This window comes from Podarcis vaucheri, assembly GCF_965113315.1.
Source record: "Podarcis vaucheri genome assembly, chromosome: 3".
NCBI classification, from domain to species: domain Eukaryota; kingdom Metazoa; phylum Chordata; class Lepidosauria; order Squamata; family Lacertidae; genus Podarcis; species Podarcis vaucheri.
The window spans coordinates 36,519,917-36,541,287 of record NC_138761.1 but is presented as its reverse complement, the minus strand read 5'-3'; the positions used below and the strand labels follow the sequence as shown (position 1 = coordinate 36,541,287).

At 44.0% G+C, this 21,371-nt stretch overlaps 3 long non-coding RNA genes across 3 annotated transcripts; 1 reads left to right on the top strand and 2 right to left on the bottom strand.

Annotated features, from left to right (window-relative positions):
* Window positions 1-4,666: 4,666 nt before the first annotated feature.
* LOC309527912 lies at window positions 4,667-6,156 on the bottom strand. The gene is made up of 2 exons (XR_014217428.1): window positions 5,441-6,156; window positions 4,667-5,160 (listed from the first exon to the last, which is right to left on the bottom strand). It is a non-coding gene; the product is annotated as an uncharacterized lncRNA (long non-coding RNA).
* A 440-nt stretch (window positions 6,157-6,596) lies between these two features.
* On the top strand, window positions 6,597-21,162 carry LOC309527902. The gene is made up of 4 exons (XR_014217419.1): window positions 6,597-7,082; window positions 16,245-16,333; window positions 18,398-18,547; window positions 21,005-21,162. It is a non-coding gene; the product is annotated as an uncharacterized lncRNA (long non-coding RNA).
* LOC309527903 lies at window positions 10,199-13,240 on the bottom strand. Its single transcript, XR_014217420.1, has 2 exons — window positions 13,108-13,240; window positions 10,199-12,167 (listed from the first exon to the last, which is right to left on the bottom strand). It is a non-coding gene; the product is annotated as an uncharacterized lncRNA (long non-coding RNA).
* Window positions 21,163-21,371: the final 209 nt, after the last annotated feature.

Below are 21,371 nucleotides of genomic sequence, written 5' to 3'. Positions count from 1 at the left end.
CAGTGTCATAACTTTTATATGCCTGTTGTCTTTGTCCATGGAGTTTTCTTGGCAGGGATACTGGAGTGGCTTGCCGATTCCTACTCCAGGTGGATCACATTTGGTCAAAACTCTCCACTATGACCTGTTCATCTTTGTAACCCTAGGAAACCTATTTAACCCTCATGTTAAATCCTGCAGAGAGCTCTCTGAGGTCTCAGGCGGAGAAGGGATTTCTTAGTCCTCCTGGCCTGAGATCCTTTTCACTGAGATGGCAGGGCTAGAACCGGAAATCTTCTCCCATGCAAAACATGAGCTCTTCCTGTACCACTGAGACCTTCCCCGTATGTTAACCCTTCATCATCTGTTTTGTTGCTGTTGTCCAATTAGAAAGGGACAAGTCATAAGGGATGATACTGAACCCCTCGACCACAAACCCTCACAGCTAGAAATCCTAAGCATCCATTCCTGTCTACACTGAGATTTATTTCTTACAGCTCACTAGCAGTTCTCTGTTGGTGCACTGTTTAGGGATTCCTGGCCTGGCAAAAAGCTTATTTGGCCAGCAACTGGGACAGAAATAGGGCACTGAACATTTCCTGCCAATCAGGTGAGCAATGAAGGAATCCTGAGTCCTCCATGTCAGCCCAATGATAAGCTCAGAATGTGTTAAAGGAAGGGAAAATTCAGAAGGTTTCTACAACAAGCAGAAGCTGTTGGAGCTGCAAGACTGTTAGCATTTTGCAAAAGCCCCAAAAGGAGCAGCTTGTTGTAAACCAGCTGGTTCCACAACATAACGCTCATAGAGAAGATGAACACAATCTCTTCTGCTGGGCCTATAAAATACTTAGGACTCAGCTATACAACTGCAAATAAAACATTTTAAATGTGTTGGAAACACATTAAAAAAAAATTCACAGCGTTTTTTATTATGTGTGCAGATTCCACCTTAGAATCTACTCTGTGTCAAAGTTTTCAGGTTTATCGTACTCAGGCAAACGTATTCCTTTCAGAGTCTTTTTGCCCATACTCCTTGCTAGAATAGATACACTGTTTTGGATTGAAAGCTTGAACCTTTTAAGCCTCTAATCACTCCTTAGGTGTGTAAACAAATGCAGAGGTTGGAGGAAGGTCAGTGGGGTTGTTGGGAATCTCCGAACAGACTCAAATAAAATCCGCTAATCAAGGAATAAAAATAGAGATGGCCAAGGTAGCAATTGGGGCATATTGCTCCAAGCGTATTTGCTGTTTCTCTATCCCACTCCTGCCCACTTAGCACACAATGGCTAAGGTGATACACAAGGTGTGCAAGAAGAAGGGTTGGGGAGGGAGTTAATTTCATGCAATCAAAGGTCAGGCAGAGTAGAAATGAAGGGAGTTTGAGGAGGCAAGAGATAAAGGCAATAGCGAGTCCCCCTTTAGATGTGGGGGGAGATGGGACAAGAGAGTTTTGCTGATTAAGAAACCATAACAGTTTGTAACGATCTCCAGCTGCAGGAATGAAAGGGCTGCTCTGGGATTCATTAATATGAGGAAAGGCCTCCAGTCCTTTCACGGAAAGCACAGACAAATGCGGAGATCAATTAAAAACCGGGGAGAGGGCACAAGCAGAGGAGATTATTTTAACATCTGGCCTGTGTGAAATACATTCTTTGGAACAATGGCTGGCCCCATCTGACAGCACATGCTCATCGTCTGAGCCTTCTCCTCGCCCTGGTTGCTATGTCAGAGGCCGAGTTCTTAGAGAGGTAGCAAACCTGTGTCGTACTGCTCAAAACTCTACACGTGTAACTGAGTGCCTCCAATCTGCCAGTATTTTGTGAGAGGGGTTCAAGAGCATACCAGAAGTTTTGATTTGCACGATTAGAGTCGATTATGAAGGAACATTCCCTTCTCTGAATCCTTCCCCCCCCCCTGCAGTCTGATGTGGTACAGTCCAGACACAGGTTTTGCTGCCGCAGAAAGAGCCACTTGCTCCCATACAGGGGAGCTCATGTGTAAAGATCCATGTCAGTGGCCTTGCTCTCAATGCTATCTAGAGATATTTGGTGGGTTCTGATCTACCTGTAGTTCCTGATCTACCTTTTCCTCACTCCTGGTCTGAGGGGACTGAAGTTGAAGCCTAGTCTCAGCCATGAAGTTCACTAGGTAGTCATCACGGTGTCCTGTTGCTCCAGAAGCGGTTTAGTCATGCTGGCCACATGACCCGGAAAGCTATCTGTGGACAAACGCCGGCTCCCTCGGCCTGAAAGAGAGCACCACAACCCCATAGTCGCCTTTGACTGGACTTAACCATCCAGGGGTCATTTACCTTTTACAGTGGTGCCTCACAGAACGAAAATAATTCGTTCCGCGAGTCTTTTCGTCTTGCAATGTTTTTCGTCTTGCGAAGCACGGTCCGTCGCAACTTCGCCTCTTCAAGCGGCTTTAAGAAAAAAGCGCAAGACGTTTTCGTCTTGTGAAGCAAGCCCATAGGGAAATTCGTCTAGCGAAGCAACGCAAAACCGAAAAATTCTTTCATCTAGCGAGTTTTTTGTCTTGCGAGGCATTCGTCTTGCGGGGCACCACTGTATTCTCAAATTAATCTACCTTAAAGATGTTGTGAGAATAAAATTGAATGGTCCCACATATGCTACCCAAGAACTCCTTTCAGGAACTGTAGGATACAGATGTGTTGACTGAATTTCTGATGTCAGCCTAGATGGTGTGGTTCAAGCTTATGAAAGTTCCGGATTGTCTCCATGCCTGTAAGGTTTGCATGCATACAATTCAACAAAAGCCCCCCAAGGTTTGAAAGGTAGGGCTCGAGAAGAGCTCAGAGGAGCCTTAACAAGAAAGCTGGGGGTCTCAGCACTTTGAAAAGGGCCACATAATTATCCGGGAACTCCCTTGTTGTCATTTGTACATTCAAGATGCCAAGTGAGTTCATCCGAAGACTTCCTGGAGCCTTGTAGCTGGGTTCAGAACCTCTGCCTGCAGGAATCCTGGCAGATCTCAAGATAGCCCCAAGAAGGGAATGTTAATGCAACTTTGACTGAAATATTTCAAAGGGGAGTTGGCTAAAGAAACATGTCTCCGCTAGGTTGCCTGGGTTTATCGTTTGCATCTCTCATATCTCTGGCCAGAGAGGACGTTTCCTCTATTTTCTTCACAAACACATATAGCAGTGCCCAGTCTTCATCCGATTACAAGGCCCCTCACAGTTTATGAGTTGGATCCAGAATCACCCTTCAGTTTGCAGGAGGGACTGATGTCTAGCAGAGGAAGGGGGAGATTATTTTTATTTTACTGATTCCCCTTTCTCCTTGGGCTGCTTCCCATGTTGCTCAAGAGGGATCCTCCAACTTTCTGGAGGAACTTTGCAGGGACCTGCAGAAAGAAGGAGCAATTGGCAAAAATCACCTCCTCTCCCTCTTTCCTCCATGAGGAACATCCCAAGGGCATCTAAGTATGGAATGGGGAGAGTTTTTCTGAAGCCTGGGAAAGAAAAGCACTGAATCCAATTATCTCCCGCTGCTGATGGAAAGCTCTGTGATCCACCAGAGGCTTCCATAAGGACTAAGTGGGGGAGAGTGATGTTTGCCAAGTCCCTCCTTCTGCAGCCTCTTGCAGACCCAAAAAATCTGCTGCAGGGGGTGGTGAGATTCTTTGGAGCAGAATGGGAAGTGGTCATAATGGTATGTTTAAACTAAGCCTAAGATACATGAAGCCTGAAAGATGTAAGTAATAGAACCAACACATCCTTGTGGTTATAACTAAATTGTAACTACTTTCAAGACATGGTAGGGAGATGAAGTTTGGCATGTTTAACTTATATATAGGTACACTGCTGATGGGATTGGTAGGTGGAAGATACAGAATGCCTGAATTTCTAAAGCAGGAAGTGGAGGAAGAATCCACGTTCTTCCTCTTAAAAAGAAGGACGCTGCTGGGTCAGAGCCAAAACCCCATCTCCACTAGCATCCTTTTCTCACAGGGGCCAATCAGATGTCTATGGGAAGCTTGCAAGCAGGACGTGAATGCAACTGCACTTTCCCCTGCTGTGTTTTCCAGCAACTGGTATTCAGAAGCAGAGTACTTTGAAGGTGGATTATAAACATCATTGCTGCTTTAGAAGGAAATGGTAAATATTTAGCAGCTATGCTGCGTGTTATGTTTTAACCGATATATGATTTTTATATTGCATAGGTGTATTGATGGCTGATGTGTATTGCTTTTTGTTTGTTGTCTGTGCACCTTTGGAAGAAGTGTGGTCCATAAGTATCCCAAATCAAAAAGTAGACTGTGGTTATTAGTAGCTGTCAATAGCCTTCTCCTCCATAAATCGCTTCTCATCCTGCATCTTAAAAGAACCCATAGCAGAGGTTCCTCCAACGAGCTCAAAGTCCAAGGAGGTGCTTTTGTATGCACCAGACCATTTGAGATATTAAAGGTCAAGAAGACCACTACAGTGGTACCTCGGGTTAAGTACTTAATTTGGTCCATTCTTAACCTGAATCTGTTCTTAACCTGAAGCACCACTTTAGCTAATGGGGCCTCCCGTTGCTGCCGCGCCGCTGCCGCGTGATTTCTGTTCTCATCCTGAAGCAAAGTTCTTAACCTGAGGTATTATTTTTGGGTTAGTGGAGTCTGTAACCTGAAGCGTATGTAACCTGAAGTGTATGTAACCCGAGGTACCACTGTACTGTGAACTTTAAAGAATCAGTGATTTTTTTTTTTAATGGCCAAAGATCAGTGACAGTATCTGCTCTGCATGTGGGCCATCTCAGGTTCAATCTTCAGCATCTTATGATAGAGGTTAAAGAGATCCTGCCTGAAAACCCAGAGAGCTGCTGCCAGCCAGTGTAGGCAATACTGACCAATGGTCTGATTCAGCTTCCTGTGTTCCACTGCATTCCATTGTCTGCCTGGTCTTGTTGAAAGCAGTTGTATTTTGTGCCTGTTGCAGTTCCTTTTGAAAGGCAGCTCTGCTTCCACTAATCCCATCTAGAGGTCACCAAGGAATGTATCATGTTGGGCCATGCAGTGCGCTCTGGTTAACAAATGCCACTTGGGTATCCAGGAGCCCAAGTTTAGAGGCACTCTCCAATATTCTTACTTCACATATTCCAAGGTTGATCCCAAGCTAAGCTCTGATGATCCGCAGGACTCAAATTAAAACCTGGGTGGAGTCCCTTTCAGCTGCAAAGAAACAAACCACTTGGTGTACTTTTCAAAACTTGATCTTCTCAGTCTTTGGTCTTGGCTCCGGGTTTCAGTAGTTGTTGCTCCCTGAGCATTAAATAATACCAGGGCTTTATTAAAAGCATATTTGCCAAGGTTTTGCAGCAATTGGACACACATGCCTCCCCCCACGTGGGAGCTCAGTCTTGATGAATATGGTTTCAATAAATGAGCAGCATTTCATTTACAAGCTATTACTGTGTTGTTAAATTTAAGATGAAAAAGAAACAAAGAATACCTCACTTGGAACGGTCATTCCACATGAAGCGATTACCTTGATAGAAATAGGAAGGTCGAGGCAGAGCAAGAAAGAGCAGTTGCAATGGAAAAGTGCACTTCTCAAACAAATCACTTTTGGTTTCACTGGACATCATTTTGACCCACACAGGAACCAGCGTAAGAAGCTGCAGAGTTGGAAGATCTCTCCTCATTGTTTGTTAGCCAGGCCCTCCCCCCAAAGTGTTTATAAGGTAGAGTAGGGGAGACTCAAGGCTCTCCAGTATTGGATTTAAAATTAAATTCAAAAGGGATGCCAACTATACTGAAAAGTGCATGAATATTTGCACAGTAGCAGAAGCTGTTGAAAGCTAGACCTCTTCACTCTCAATTTCTGCTGTCTCTCCCTCCCATACATGCACAATCACTTGGCTCAGCAATTCCCCCATTCAAAGCTATGGAATGTTCCAAGGCACAGGAAGCAAGATGGCGCAGTTGGTTGCTGGTTCCTAGAAAATGATGTGCAACTCTTCATCTTATTGATCAGTCAGCCTTACCTACAATAGCAGTCTTTTTTGGCTGACCGTCCCACGGCTACATATGGATTTGTACTCAGAGAATGGGTTTGCAGGGATGGGAAACCTGTAGTCCTACAGCAGTTGCTAGACTGCAGCTTCCATCGTTCCTGGTATTAGCCATGACGACTGGGGCTGATGAGATTTGGAGTCCAACAACACCTGGAAGTAGGAACCGGAAGCAGTCTTCAGAAGGGTCATCTTGAATGATAATATCGGTGGCTTCCTTAGAGCTGCCCAAAGCTATCTGTTTGTTTTTGCAATAAATCCTCCTTTTTAATTACCTACGCTTACCGTGTTATCAAGCTGGGAACCTGGACATCTGCAGCCAAAGGTGGAGAGGCATCAGCACAGCTTTCCAGTTTCATCTTTTCATGAATATCCACCAGTTTCCTTTCAGACATCACAGTCATGCATATGCATACACCATTCACAGTGACCACATTTGAAACCCACCCCCCACAAGCATATGCCAGCCAACATCCATGAATAACGCCAACATACATATTCATACATACATACAACATTCATACATACAACATACATATTCCAGAAAGCCTTAATCTTCGGGCACGTCCACCAAAGGTGAAAAAAGGTTGAACTTGCCTTATTAGTGCTCCATAGCATTCCACAACCAAATAGCCTCCATTCATCTGTGAATGGGCCTCCTACGGATAGAAGACTGGGCATCTGGATATCACAGCTGTTGCCCACTGTACATTGTTGTTAGGGAAGAGGAAAAGGCCCTTTTATATCCACTCATCTGCCATTACCTATTGTGACATCAGAGGTAGACCCTAGCCAATGGTTGCTAAGTTTAGCAATTTAGTTCACTGAAATTGTAAATGCTTGTATGCATTACTATGTGCTTAAATCTGATTGGCTGGCAACTGAATTCTAGAAAGTTCTCTCCAGTAGTTCTCATGTGGCTGGCTAACATTGGTCACATGGGAAGTATCTAGTAAAAGAGAGACTCCATTTTATGTGAAGCAAGATGACTGTGTTTTAGAATCCACTGTAGACACTGCTAGGTTCCATAGAGTGTTGGAGTGCTTCTTTGCTTGAAAGAGAGCAAAGCTGCAGGAGAAGGTAAAAGCAGTTATTTCTCAAAGGAGCTGCAAGGCACAGCCTAATTGTGATACAGAAGGCTCAGTGCTGAGCTCTGGAAAAAGAGGAAAATAAAGTTGTTTGGAAGTTAGAAAAAGAGACTGTAAGCCCATGCTTGACTGTAAATATGTTTTGATTTATCTAACTATATGTTTCTGTAAGTAAAGTTTTTGAATGCTAAAGTCTGGACATTGGTTTAATTTCCAAAGAAGGGTTTCAGTCATATACAGTGGACCCTCCGGATACGAATTAAATCCGTTCTGGGAGTCCGTCTGCAACCCGAAAAGTCCGTAGGCAGAGGCGCCGCTTCTGCACATGTGCAGTATACACTTCTGGGTTTGCCATGTTCGTAACCCGAAAGTTACGTATCCAGAGCGGTATGTAACTAGAGGGTCAGCTGTATATCATTTGAGCTTCTTAACTGCGATTGACTGCCCTTACTTCAACAATGGTAACAGTTTGTGACACCTCACAATTGTGGATGTACCTCAGCAGTGATTTATTTGCACACTTGCTTATTCTTGAAAATATTTATTATAGCCCACACTCCATCTGTAGTGATACCAAGGGGGACCAACCCATAAAACTGTTGTAGGGGACCTTTCCAGCACAAGGGCTGCATTTCCTTGCAGGGAACCTGCCAGGGGCCAGTGCAAGGTAGCAGTCAGAGGCAAAGGGGAGAGGAGCAGCACATGTAGCTCTTGTGTTTGTCCTGTGGGCTCCATTGCAGCTGCGCAAAAGCCAGTGGTTTCTACGCTGCTGCCACCCATCAATCTCTCAATCAAGTTCTGCAAGAAGCATCATCACAGTTCACAGAAACATTCCAACTGGAGAAAATGAGGGAAGTGTGGAGCAAGGCTAGTGAGGGGCATGGTGTGGGGAGCATCCTGGGGTCCAGAGAGAATTGCCTGGAGGGCTGGATTTGGCCAGCAGGCCAAGTCTTCCTTCGAAGAAGGTTGCAAAGATTAGTACTATGTGCTAGGTCCTATTGCACCGAGTGAGGTTTAGTTCCAAGTAAACATGCATATAGCACATTGACCGGACAATTTTGGCTTCTCCATAAGGCGGCAAAACAGGTGCTGGATTTCAACAGAGAGGCAAGGAAAGAAACCACAGCATTTCTGAAACAGGCGAAATAAAAACACAACACATATACCCAGCCGTTGACTGCATCCTTAGATATTTAGTCCACTGTGTCCATCCTTTGTTAATCCATCCTTTGTTAATCCACTACAAACAACTCCAGATTTCTGCTGAGACAATGAGTCTGAGGCCTTTGAAGAGAATGGGCGCTGGTGAAGCAAGCAATATATTTCCTAAAATAAACAGATCAAAGCAGCATTCTTCCTTTCATATGTGGTATGAACCCTTTCCCCCAAGAAATTCTTCCTTCCTTGCCATCATCACACACTTTAATTAACACATTACAACCTGCTGACCCATGGAGGAGTTAACGCAGTACAGTTCTGGTATGGCACAGGTAAATATCTAACCACATACCAAATAGTAGGCCTGGTAAACATTATTTCACTTGGAATGTCAAGCGCTTGGGAGTTGCAAAATGCCCATATTTATACAACTTTTAACCCTGTTCTTTGATTCATCCTCCTCCCTATCCACTGAATGAATAATTTCTCACACAAATAAAACAATCCAGTAATTAAATCCCAGAGGAATTGCTGTGTCAGGGGGTGCTTTGGGTTAATATTGCCTGCAGAAGCATGAATGGGAAAAGAGATGCTGTATTGCCTTGCTTGCTTTTTAATTTCTTATTACTTTTTTTCTTATTACTTTTTTATCCTACCTTTTCTTCCAAGGAGCTCAAGGTGCTGTATATGGTTCCCCCATCACTGACTGGCAGAGGCTCTCCAGGGTTTCAGACAGAAGATGAGAAGATGAGATCTCTGGAGATGCTGGGACTGAACTCAGCATCTCAGCAAAACAGATGCTCAACCACTGAGCTACCCTTCCCTAAAGCTGTGGGACAGAGATCCCTACATGCCTTCCCTTTCCTCCCAGTTTCCCTGTCTTGGCCTACTGGATCCCAAAACCAAATAAACTTTCTAGCACAAGTCAATTTCATACGAATATCTCTGAGGGAGTTTTAAAAACAAACCATGAAACCCAACGCAGGCCAAGTCCTAGTGAGACAGTTTGACAAGTGGAATCCGGAGTGTTCTAATCTGTAGGCCTCAGTGTGAGCTGGAAACGATCATTGCTGAGCTGTTGTTGATTCATCTCGGCAAGCAAAGGAAGGGGGTCTGTGTTTGGACAGATGTAGGTTGTATATCACAGACAGGAGACCTAAACAGTATGCTGAATCCCCAGCTGTCTATTATGGATTGTATTTACCTCCCCCATTCTCCATGACAGTTTTTCAGGCTCCTTTTCAACATCTCCAAAGCTCTTTTATTCCAGTTGACGCTCAATGAATACTTTGACTCGCTGAAAGCTGCGTGGTTTGGAAATTGTGGTTATAGCCATGCCAGGAAGCCAAAACTGCTGCATCCCATCACGTAACCTTTCCCTTCAGAGTCACATCAAAATACCATTTTTTTTTAATGCAGCTTGATCAGATTCATTTGTTGCCATGCACAAATATATAAATATATGATCCTAAGGATGTCAAAGTAGGTTAAACTGGGCTTAAACCAGTAGGTTAGACTGCATTCAATTTCAGTGGTCAGGACTCTCAGGGACTCAATGAAGGCTGTGTCCTGGCATGGGGTCCACCTCAGGTTCTCCCATTAACATGGGTTCACAGCCTTGAAGCCATTCTGGTGAGACTGTGATCACCTGACACTACCTTGATGTCAGGTAACCCATCTTCAAAAGAAAAAATCTGGAGTGCACTCTTAAGTGCACACTTTCAAGTCCTGAGTCATTTCTGATGAGGTGGCCTTTGCGTGGAAGTTGACAACACCCAGGACAATCATCCAGCGGGTCTTCAGCACCTGATCCAAGACCAGCTTGGTGATCTCAGGGAGACAGTTCAGTGGGATGGGTGCAACACCAACAGTATTCCCAACTTGTCCCACTAGGGCCAAGTGCAATTTCCAGAGCGACAGCCATGATAAGTCCATTACACCAAAAGCACCTTAAAGACTCACAGATTTATTTATTGTAGAATAAGCTTTTGTGGACTGAGGCCCACTTTGTCAGTTATGTATGAATGAACATATTGCAGACTGACCTGGCATTCCATAGCAGCACCACAAGGCCAGAAGCCACACTGACACAGGGCGTCTCAGATTTCCAGGGAGATTACCCAATGTAACACAATTCAAAACCAGGCAGGGAGGAGCTCCCTTGAAATTTGGATTCATTAAACACCAAGAACTATGTTCTGGCATATGCCTTAAAACCTCTACAAGACGTTGCCATATTGGTACTACAGTGGGATTCATATACGGCTTATTTTGAAATGAAAGCTCACAATTCTTAATGCACCAAGATGACAACAGCAACGACAAATTCAACGCAATATTGCATAGATGCAAAAGCCTATGCCAGATGAGCAGTGAAATGAAGAAAAATGTGCCGAGGTCCCTCCAACTTGCCTCCTCCCATGACCAGCTGTAAATATTTATCTAGCAGCCTTTAATGAAAGACATGGGCCGAAACAATGATAGTTTCAACATGGCTGCCCTCCAGGGCTCCAAACTCGAGGGAGTTTGTTCTTCGCCACAGCTTTCTCAGCCGATGGTGCTGTAGGTTCCTGGGCAGTCAAGTGGATGCTCTGGGGGACGGAGGCGGGGGTGGGGTGGGGATTGCGGGAGACCCATATAAAACCGCAAACTCTGAAAGAAAAAGTGTGAGACTGCAATGGAAGCCTGGCTGCCCTGCCTTTTAATGAGCTGGTGCTGTTTTGAAGCCGGAGAAACCTTCCAGGGGCGGGGAAGGAGCTTGCTTGGCGAAGGGGTTTTAGAAATCTTTCCCTGCAGCAACAGATTTAATGGTAAATAACTTGCATTCTTTTCCTTCTGAAATGCCTGATTATGTACACCCTCCAGATAAGTTGTCGCCTCTCTAGGGCAGCATGTTTGCTCATTTGTACCGTGTGCTATATAAACTGTTCGGAACAAGAGCTTGGAAAGAACACTTACTTAACACTTTTGGAGGCAGTTGTTAACAGAATGGGAACACCGGCAGCTGACTTACACCGACTTAGCTGGGTGTTACTACAGTGCTCTCCACATCTGACTTAGTACTGTCTACACTAAATGGCCGTGGCTCTCCAGGTTTTCCGACGGATGCCTTCCCCAGACGTACCTGGAGATGCCGGTGTCATAGACTGGCTGGATGCAGACGAGTGGAGGGAGGCAGATGGGGAACTCCTGAGGGAACCTCCAACGGAAGAAGGCTCAGAGCCAGGGATTGGTGGTGGGATGGCAATGAGTGGTCAGAAGGAGAAGGGGAGACAGGCATACTGGGAGCAGGAGCACAGCTGTCAACTTTTCCTTTTTTTTTAAGGGAAATTCCCTTATTCCGAATAGGATTCCTCACAAGAAAAGGGGAAAGTGTTGGAGGTGTTGGATGCTGAAGAGGCAACAGGGTTTACTGAGCAGGAAGAGGCTATGGTAGACAGCAGTCCAGACTCAGAGGCAGAAGTGGAGCCGGAGGAGGGGGGAGAAGCAGAGATGAGGCAAGTTGCTGAAGAATTCAAGGAGTTTCCCCTTCCTGCTGTGACCATCTCCCCTCCTCCCCTCAGTCTCCCAGAGGTGTGTGTGTCATAGCTTCCCCATCTTTGCTCAGTTTTTGTTTTTATGCGCTCCCCACCCCTGCCCTTCAGACATGTGTCTGCATCATTGTCCCCAGGCACTGATGCACCAGTAGGCTTTTTCTTGTTTGATAAGCCCCTCTGCTCTTTCATCTCCTGCTCATGCAGTTTCCTCCTTTTTTTTTACAAGACCAAGGGCAGTTTCAGACAGGTGTTGATTGTGGGATGGGTGCTACTCATCTATGCAAGGTGTTTTGTTTTTTGTTTTGCAGAGCCCAACATGATGTCCTTGCCATCAAAACACCAGCCTATATTCCAATCCACTCCAAATCCAATCCAGATTTACCCTGGATTAAAAAGCAAAAAGTGCTTTTTAAAAACTGCTGCCAATGATCCATGTGTGATACCTGAATGGTCTACTTACAATGCCCTGTTTAGGCAGCCCTGTTTAGGGAAGCTTTTAATGTTTAATAGGTTGTTGTATTTTAGTGTTTTGTTGGAAGCCGCCCAGAGTGGCTGGGGAAACCCAGCCAGATGGGCGGGGTATAATAATAATAATAATAATAATTATTATTATTATTATTATTATTATTATTATTATTATTATTAAGCCATCACCTGGAAGTGCGTCAGATCTACATCTCAGTGGTGCTTTTTGTACTCAGGTTCTAAAGCAACCTAGCTAAATAATAATAATAATAATAATAATAATAATAATAATAATAATAATAATAATAATAATAATATCTTTATTGTCATTGCCCCCTCTCGGGGACAACAAAATTACTTGATCCTCAGCTTTTAGAAATGAGTATTTTCAGAGTGAAGAATGGCACTCTGCTTTTGCTTAAAGGAACCTTTCCCCATTATGCCAGACTGTTATTGGAGCAAGAGCTGATCATGCCACTGCAATCTACAAGCAAGGGAAGTAAAAGCAGTGTGTATCTCATGACATGAATGGGTTTGCCCACATCATAACCCCAGAAGTGGAGTGCATAGCAGAAATATGTGTTGGGGTTATGCACAGGGAGATAACCAAAGGGCTGTATTTATTTCCCTTGTCTGCTAGGAATGTGCCCTGCCCACGCCCTGCAGAGTCAAGGCTTGCTCAGCTGTAATTTTCTCATCATTCATTTTGCAACCTCACCTCCAGCAGGTGAGCACAAGGTAGATGGCCCATCTATCATTCTACTGTCCTTTAGGGCCGACTGTTACCACAGTGATCCTATAGACAAGACAGGGTGCACTTAGCCTGGCTGCTGCTTTCATTTAATTTAATTTCATTACCTTGCATATCCCGCCTTTCTCTCAGTGCAGGACCTAAGGCAGCTTACAGCATTGCTCCCTTCACTGTAATGTGAGAAACGGCTGCCAATCTGACAGCAGCCAGTTGGAGGCTGGTTTTTCCCCATGATCCCTTTCTTCTCTCCTGCAGCCAAGTGGGTGAAATGCCAGCTTGAGCCGTCACCACTCACACTTGAGGCAGTTCAAGGGCAGCATGCAAGGGGAGACACTGCTATGGCTTTCCGAAGCCAGACGTTGCGCACGATGCCAGCTGAGTGATGCAAACTGCAAATTTCAACAAACAGGCTGGCTGTTTTATTTATTTATTTTTTTATAATAATTTTTATTGCATTTTTTTTTCCAAATTACAGATAAAACAGAAAAAAGAAAGAACATAGAAAGTAGAAAGAAAGAAAAAACAGAAAATCACAACCATTTCAACAACTTATTTCAGATTTCTATCGGACTTCCCCGCATCTCCCACATAATGCATTCTTGACAATAAAGTTATCAGCAAATTATGACCTTGTTTCATGTGTTTCTTTGTACTTTCAATTGCAGTTTAAGTTTAAATCTCTTGTTTTCCATTTACTCTAAAAATATAACATATTGTCATTTTTACCCATTTAAACTTTGATTCTTTCATAAATATTATCCAATTTCATATATAATCCACTTTCGTTGCTGGGGCTAACATTCCAAGTCATACGGCATCTTAAGATTCATATAACTTATAATACTTTTGCAAATAGTCCTTAAATTTTTTCCAATCCTCCTCCATTGCTTCTTCTCCCAAATCTCGGATCCTTGCAGTCATCTCGGCTAGTTCCATGTAGTTCATCAATTGCGTCTGCCAGTCCTCCAGTGTGGGCAAATCTTGAGTCTTCCAATGCTTAGCAATAAGAATTCTTGCTGCTGTAGTAGCATACATGAAAAAAGTTCTATCCTTCTTTAACACCTTCTGGCCGACAATGCCCAGAAGGAAGGCCTCCGGTTTCTTGGGGAAGGTGTACTTAAACACCTTTTTTAACTCGTTATAAATCATTTCCCAGAAGGCCTTCAATCTTGGACAAGTCCACCAAAGGTGGAAGAATGTCCCCTCGGCTTCCTTACACTTCCAACATTTATTATCGGACAAATGGTATATCTTAGCCAGCTTGACCGGGGTCATGTACCACCTGTATACCATTTTCATAATATTTTCTTTCAGAGCATTGCATGCAGTAAACTTCATACCGGTGGTCCATAACCTCTCCCAGTCTTCAGACATGATATTATAACCAATGTCCTGAGCCCATTTTATCATAGCTGATTTAACTGTCTCATCCTGAGTGTTCCATTTAAGCAGCAAGTTATACATTCTCGATAATAACTTGGTCTTTGGTTCTAACAACTCTCTCAAGTTTCGATTTTTCCACCTGGAATCCTGTTTTTTTGTCTAGCTTAAAGACCTCATTAATTTGGGCATAATGTAACCAATTTTGCACCTTACCTTTTAGTTTTTCAAAGCTCTGCAACCTCCAATTACCTCCAATGTTTTCTATTATTTCCCAATATTTCGGCCAGCAGGCCTCCATATTGGGTTTTTTCCGAGCCTTGGCCTCTATTGGTGATATCCACCTCGGAGTTTTGCTTTCCAATAAGTCTTTGTATTTTTTCCAGACCATAAATATTGCTTTTCTGACAATATGGTTTTTAAACATTCCGTGTGTTTTTCCCTTGTCATACCACAAATACGCATGCCAACCTAGCGAATTATTAAAGCCTTCCAGATCTAGGACATCAGTGTTTTCTAACAGAATCCAATCTTTCATCCAGCAGAAGGCCGCAGCTTCATAATATAACCTTAAGTCTGGCAGGGCAAACCCCCCTCTCTCCTTTGCATCAGTTAATATTTTAAACTTTATTCGGGGCTTTTTGCCCTGCCAGACAAATTTAGAGATGTCCTTCTGCCACTTTCCAAAACATTCCACTCTGTCCACAATCTGCAAGGCTTGAAACAAAAACAACATTTTTGGCAAAACGTTCATTTTTATAGCTGCAATTCGGCCTAACAAGGATAGCTTCAATCTTGACCAGATTTCTAGATCTTTTTTAACTTCTGACCAACATTTCTCATAATTATCTTTAAATAAATTCAAGGCTGTTTTAAATCTTCTCTTAAGCACTGGGCCTGCAAGAGAAACAAAGCGGATATTTTAATGCACGCTTTTCTGGAACACAGATGAATGATGGAGACTCCTGTGGAATTTGAAAGCTTGTGTTTGTCTGCACATGGAGGCTATCATATTGCCATGGTTCTCAATGGTTTCAGCCAGGGGATGGTCTCAATTTTATCTGGAGATGTAGTGCATCTGCCTTGCATGCAGAATGTTCCTGGTTCAATCCTGGACATCTCCAGCTAAAACTGAGAATGTCCCCTGGCTGAAACCATGGAGAGCCATTGCCAGTCAAAGTAGACAGTACTGAACTAGATGGACTGGTGATCAGACTTCATATAAGACAGCTCTTATATTCCTATCTTCCATGATTGCAACGAACAGGGGTCCTGAATTTGGCTACCACATACCCCCAGCAAACAAGCTTGATTCAAGTTGTAATATATATTGTGTTATACTGTTGATGGATTGAAGCAGTTAATTTAAGCATGCTTGAGATACCTGTTTTCAAGGATCATAAAGAAATAACTCTGTCACAGGAGTAGTCAATGAAGGCTAAGGCCATCTTCATGAGCAATTTTTGTGGCCATTCAAATACACCAGGCATAGACAAACTCGGCACTCCAGATGTTTTGGAACTACACCTCCCATCATCCCTGACCACTTGGTCCTGTTGGCTAAGAATGATGGGAGTTGTAGTCCCAAAACATCTGGAGGGCAGAGTTTGCCTATGCAATACACCTTTGGCCTTTCCAGCAATCGTCATCATCATCATCATTATTCTTATTATTAGCACCTGGCCTATTTATCCATCTAAATTGAGGTTAATAAATTTGTGCCCTTCCAGAAGCACTTGGACTCCAACTCCCATCATCCCTAATTAGGCTAGCAAATGATCAAGGAGGATGGGAGTTGGGAGTCCACCAACATTGAGGACTGCCGGCTGCGTAACCCTGATTTATGCCATCAATTCCACTGCAGGGGTATGAATGGCAACTGCTAGACACAGCAATCTTCCAGACTGAACACAACACTGGAAAGAAGAGGACAGACAGCTAGAGATCTCTCTGGTATGCATATCTCTGAATCCCAATACTCCTTTGTGGTTGTTAAGAGGTTTCTATTGTTTCTGTCAGCAGTTAACAAAGACAACTGGCTCCAGCGATCTGTCTGTGCTGTGGATCTGTGCATGCACGGAATTCTGTGCCGGATACAAAATTCTGCATGCTAAGAATGCCAGCTTTTGCTCTTTCAAGCAAGTTTGAGTTTCTGCAAATATAAGCTTGAAGATATGTGAGCAGTGGATGGTGATATATCAGAAGTTGGTCATGGATGAGATCAGAGTCGTACTTCCTGTGGGTGAGTGGTGAGACTGAGGTTCAATATTTTTCCTATCAATAGCAGGATGCATTATGCACACTGAGGGCTCAGCTATACTCCCACTTGTCCTGGGCCTACAAAGCATGGCTCTAAGCAGTTTTGCCTTTGTCTTGCCACTTTCCCTTAGAAAAAACTGCTCTTTAGCACCAAACTGGAACAAACAGCAAACTGCAGAAAACCCGATTGCCATTTGTTTCCTGGGGGAAAGTGGTAAGCCAATTGGAAGTTGCTCTGAATATTTTCAGTTTTGCTTGATGGCAGTGATTTATTCAGATTACAGAAGCTGGATGAAGAATTCAAATACAGAACCTGTTTCTTTCCATCCTTTTCCAAAGCATGGAATGTACACAACCTGGGCTATGGGGAATCTAGATATTTTACTGTACTTTCTACATAAGTGTTATACGTCAAATATGAACTCCACAGTGCTGCTTTTAACAGTCTACATTGACAAATACATGTTTGATAAGCTAGATTTGAACCCAGCCAGCAACAGCAAGCCTACTGAATCCTTGCTGGCCCAATCTGATTCCTACATAACCATCAACACATGTTTTGAAGCAGATGTGAACCTGAAGAAAAGAAACAGACAGGTCAACAATAATTCAGTTGCACAATTGTCTGAACTGCTCTTGAGAAACTTTGAGGAATTGGAAGGGGGAAAAAGAACCTTCAGTGATCCAAATCAGGGTGTAGATGTGGCTGGGACTCTTTCTTTGGCCCAAATGTCAACTATTGTAATGTTGCAAGTTTCCTAGGCCTGAATCATTTGGTTAGTTTTCATAACATTGAGGTTTTCTTTTAATTTCCCAACATCTCATTCAGAGTTTCCATTGCTACAATATCTAAATGCCACAGCTGGCCCAGCCATTGGGCAAGTGGAGCACTTGCTTCCAAGTGCTAGCTCTACAGAGGACCTGAGCAGAGGGCTCAAGAAAGCAAATGAAGATTGCTTCCAAGAAGCACCCGGCAACTGAGACTAATCTGGACTTCAATGGATCTTCAGTGAGGGTTGCAGCAGTGGTAAGAAGACTACAGAGTTCAGGGATGAAGACTCAACAGCCAAAGACAGAATGGAACTCCATTCAGGGCATCTCAAAGGCTGGCCCAAACTGTACTTTGATATATACAGCTTCAAATATAGGATACCTCATGAAGTCAGTGGGATCCAAGTACCGTAGATTCTGTGGTGTCCGCCCATTGTTCTTTCAAGTGAAGCTTACCTGGCACCAATTTTGTTGTCCTTCTAATGCCAGACAAATACATGCTTTTAATACTGAGCATTTTGAAAGTGCCAATGGTTTGGCTTTTGACTTGTTGCTGTTGCTGTTGTTGCTGTTGCTGTTGTTATTTACTATTGAATAAGAACTACAATATTATGCCACCCATCTGACTGGGTTTCCCCTGCCACTCTGGGCACCTTCCAACATATATATAATCATAATAAAGCATTACACATTAAAAAGCTTCCCTATACAGGGCTGCCTTCAGATGTCTTCTAAAGGTTATATAGTTACTCATCTCCTTGGCATCTGGTGGGAGGGTGTTCCACAGGGTGGGTGCCACTACTGAGAAGGCCCTCTGCCTGGTTCCCTGTAGCTTCACTTCTCGTAGTGTGAGAACCACCAAAAGGCCCTTGATGCTGGACCTCAGTGTCAGGGCTGAAAAATGTTTAAATTACAGTAATTACATTGAAATATGCATGTATATATTAGCACATGCAAATCTTCCCCTCTTTTGTCCTCTTTTACCAGGAACAAATTCTCCTTTTTGGCAATGTGATGGTGGTCACCCTGTGCAGAAGAAAGAGACAATTTGACCAACCTGAGTCCAGAAGAAAGTTCAGAACTCCTGAAATTTAAGAGGAAGCCACCCTTTCTGGACTTGTTGTCAATGCTCCAAAGGTTCATTTTCCTTACAGAGACTAAATGGGTCTTCAGTATTCCCTACAACTTCACTGGCCTCATACTCGGAATGGGGCTGCAAGGAACTTCACGTAGCAGACAGATGGCTGCCCAGCCAATTCAGTAATTAGAATAGTAAATTAGGCAAATCACAGGCTAAACAGCAACTCCCCAAGTAGCAGGAGCGGATTGGAGGGCTCCAATTGAAAATTAACAGCGTCTCCGAGGAGGGAGAAGCCATTGTGGCTGGGAAGCTGGCACAGCTGGGAAGCTGCAATGCGGCGGGCAATGCATTTGGACGGGACTATTACTGCACGTCAAAGCAGGAGAACACAATGTCTGGGACACGCTAATGACACCAGGGGAAAAAAACAGTAGCATTTTATTGTTCTTGGGTAGTAATTGCTGAAATGATTTGCTGTCGAGTCTAGGAGCGTAAGTGGCTTGAGTAGCAGCACTGGATGCAAGAGAGAAAACAGTGGCTGCAAGTAGCTGTTGAGTTGTTCAGCAAGTGCAGGGAGGGAGCTCATTAAGAGAGAACACGACAACAAGGAAAGAAATAGAAATGCACTCGCCCCTTTGAAACGATCGCAAAAGATGTCGATTCTCAGCAACTCTATAGCTGTAAAACCATTCAAGGTATTATTTAAGCCAGGGCTCACTGGGGGCTATCCCTGAGCCTGTTAAGAATCATGTTTATAGTGCTGTGTTTAATCCAGTTTTTTTTAGGGGAGGCCTTAAAACAAAATCTTACACCACTTGCTAGTCAGTCTCCCTGGCTTCCCAAATTTCAAATTAAAACTTAGGAGAAGATGTTGTGGGCTAAGTCCTCCTGTGGTGCTTTTGCAGATCAGGAGGTACAGAGAGCTGAAGAGGCTGGGGAATGTTTCGTAGGGGTGAGGGAAACACCACAAGAAAAGTTTCCAAAAAGGACAAGCAAAATTATCAAGTGGGTGGAGTGACGCCCTTATGAAGATAAGTTGCAGCATTCTAGGCTTTTTTAGTTTAAAGCAGGGGTCGGCCAACTTTTTCAACAGGGGACTGGTCCACTGTCCCTCAGACCTTGTGGGGGGTCAGACTATATTTTGAAAAAAATATATGAAGAAATTCCTATGCCCCACAAATAACCCAGAGATGCATTTTAAATAAAAGCACACATTCTACTCATGTGAAAACACGCTGATTCCCGGACCGTCAGGCGATTGGGCCGGATCCGGCCTTCAGGCCTTATTTTGTCTACCTATGGTTTAAAGAAAAGGTGAGGAAGAGGCAACATGATAACAGTTTGTACAATTATGCACAGCATGGAGGAAAGGGATAAAGGAAAGTTTTTCTCCTGCTCTCATTAACACTAAAACTGGTAAAACAACCAAGACTGCAAGATTCAGGACAGGGGAAATAAATTACTTCTGCACACGGCACTTAAACTATAGGACTCGCTTGCTCAAGAGGCAGTGAAGTCCACCATCTTGGATGGCTTTAACAGAGGCCTGGACGAATAGATGGCAAATAAGGCTACTTATATCTACTAGCCATGATAGTTGTGTTCTGCCTCAACAGCCAGGAGTAAGCTCCCGTTGCTCTCTCCCAGCTCCTGCCAACCTAGCAGTTTGAAAGCATGCCAGTGCAAGTAGATAAATAGGTACCGCTGTGGTGGGAAGGTAAAACTGTGTTTCCGTGCGCTCTGGTTTCCAACACGGTGTCGCACTGCACCAGAAGTGGTTTAATCATGTTGACCACATGACCCAGAAAGCTGTCTGTGGACAAATGCCGGCTCCCTTGGCCTGAAAGCGAGATGAGCACCACATGCCCATAGTCGCTTTTGACTGGACTTAGTGTTTCCGTGTGCTGCTCTGGTTCGCCAGAAGTGGCTTAGTCATGCTGTCCACATTACCCGGAATCTGTACGCCGGCTCCCTCGGCCAATAAAGCGAGATGAGTGCCGCAACCCCAGAGTCGATCACAACTGGACCGTTGTAAAGGGGTCCCTTTACCTTTAATAACTGTCCAGGGGTCCTTTACCTCCCCCTCTCCCAGGAAAATCAATAGCTTTATTGGGACCAACTAATGCTCACAATACCACGTGCAAACTTCTGAGTTATACAGAACTCATTCCCAGGCTGGATGCTGAAGATTTTTTTTAAGGGGAAACATATGCTTCTCAGTGTGGTGTTAACCGCTAGGGTCCTTTACCTTTCTACCTTTTACCTTGATGTCTACAAGCCATGATAGTCATGTTCTGCCTCAACAGTCAGGAGGCAGTAATACTTCTGAATACCAGTTGCTGGAAACAGGAGAGGAGAGTGCTCTTGCGATGTGGTCCTGGCTTGTAGGTTGACCCCTCTGAGAACAGGATGCTGGACTCGATGGGCCATTGGCCTGATCCAGGAGCCTCTGTTTATGTTCTGAGTATCCATCCCCTTTTTGGAATCTAAATAAGCTGCTTTCACCTTTGAAGGGAAACACCTGCACGCCGAGGCAACAGGATGAGGGCTGGGACTCAAATGTTACTGGAACTGCTCTGGCTGTTAACCGCAAGCTCAACCGCCGACCAGCTGTGCTCAGTTTACATCATGAAGCAACCTCTCTGAACAAAAGAGAAGGCATTTAAAACAACTGTCATCCTTTGGGCACACGCAGTAGATTTCATACATATGAGCAGCTGCACAAATTCACTGAACTACAGCTCCTATGTTAGTACCACCCGGACTTCATTCATCCTCTAGCAGTGCAACATTAACAGAGGATTTGCTCAACCCCAACCCAAAGTTGGCATATGAACCAGCAGCCTTGCACAAGACCTCTTGGGAAACTGACATATGCCA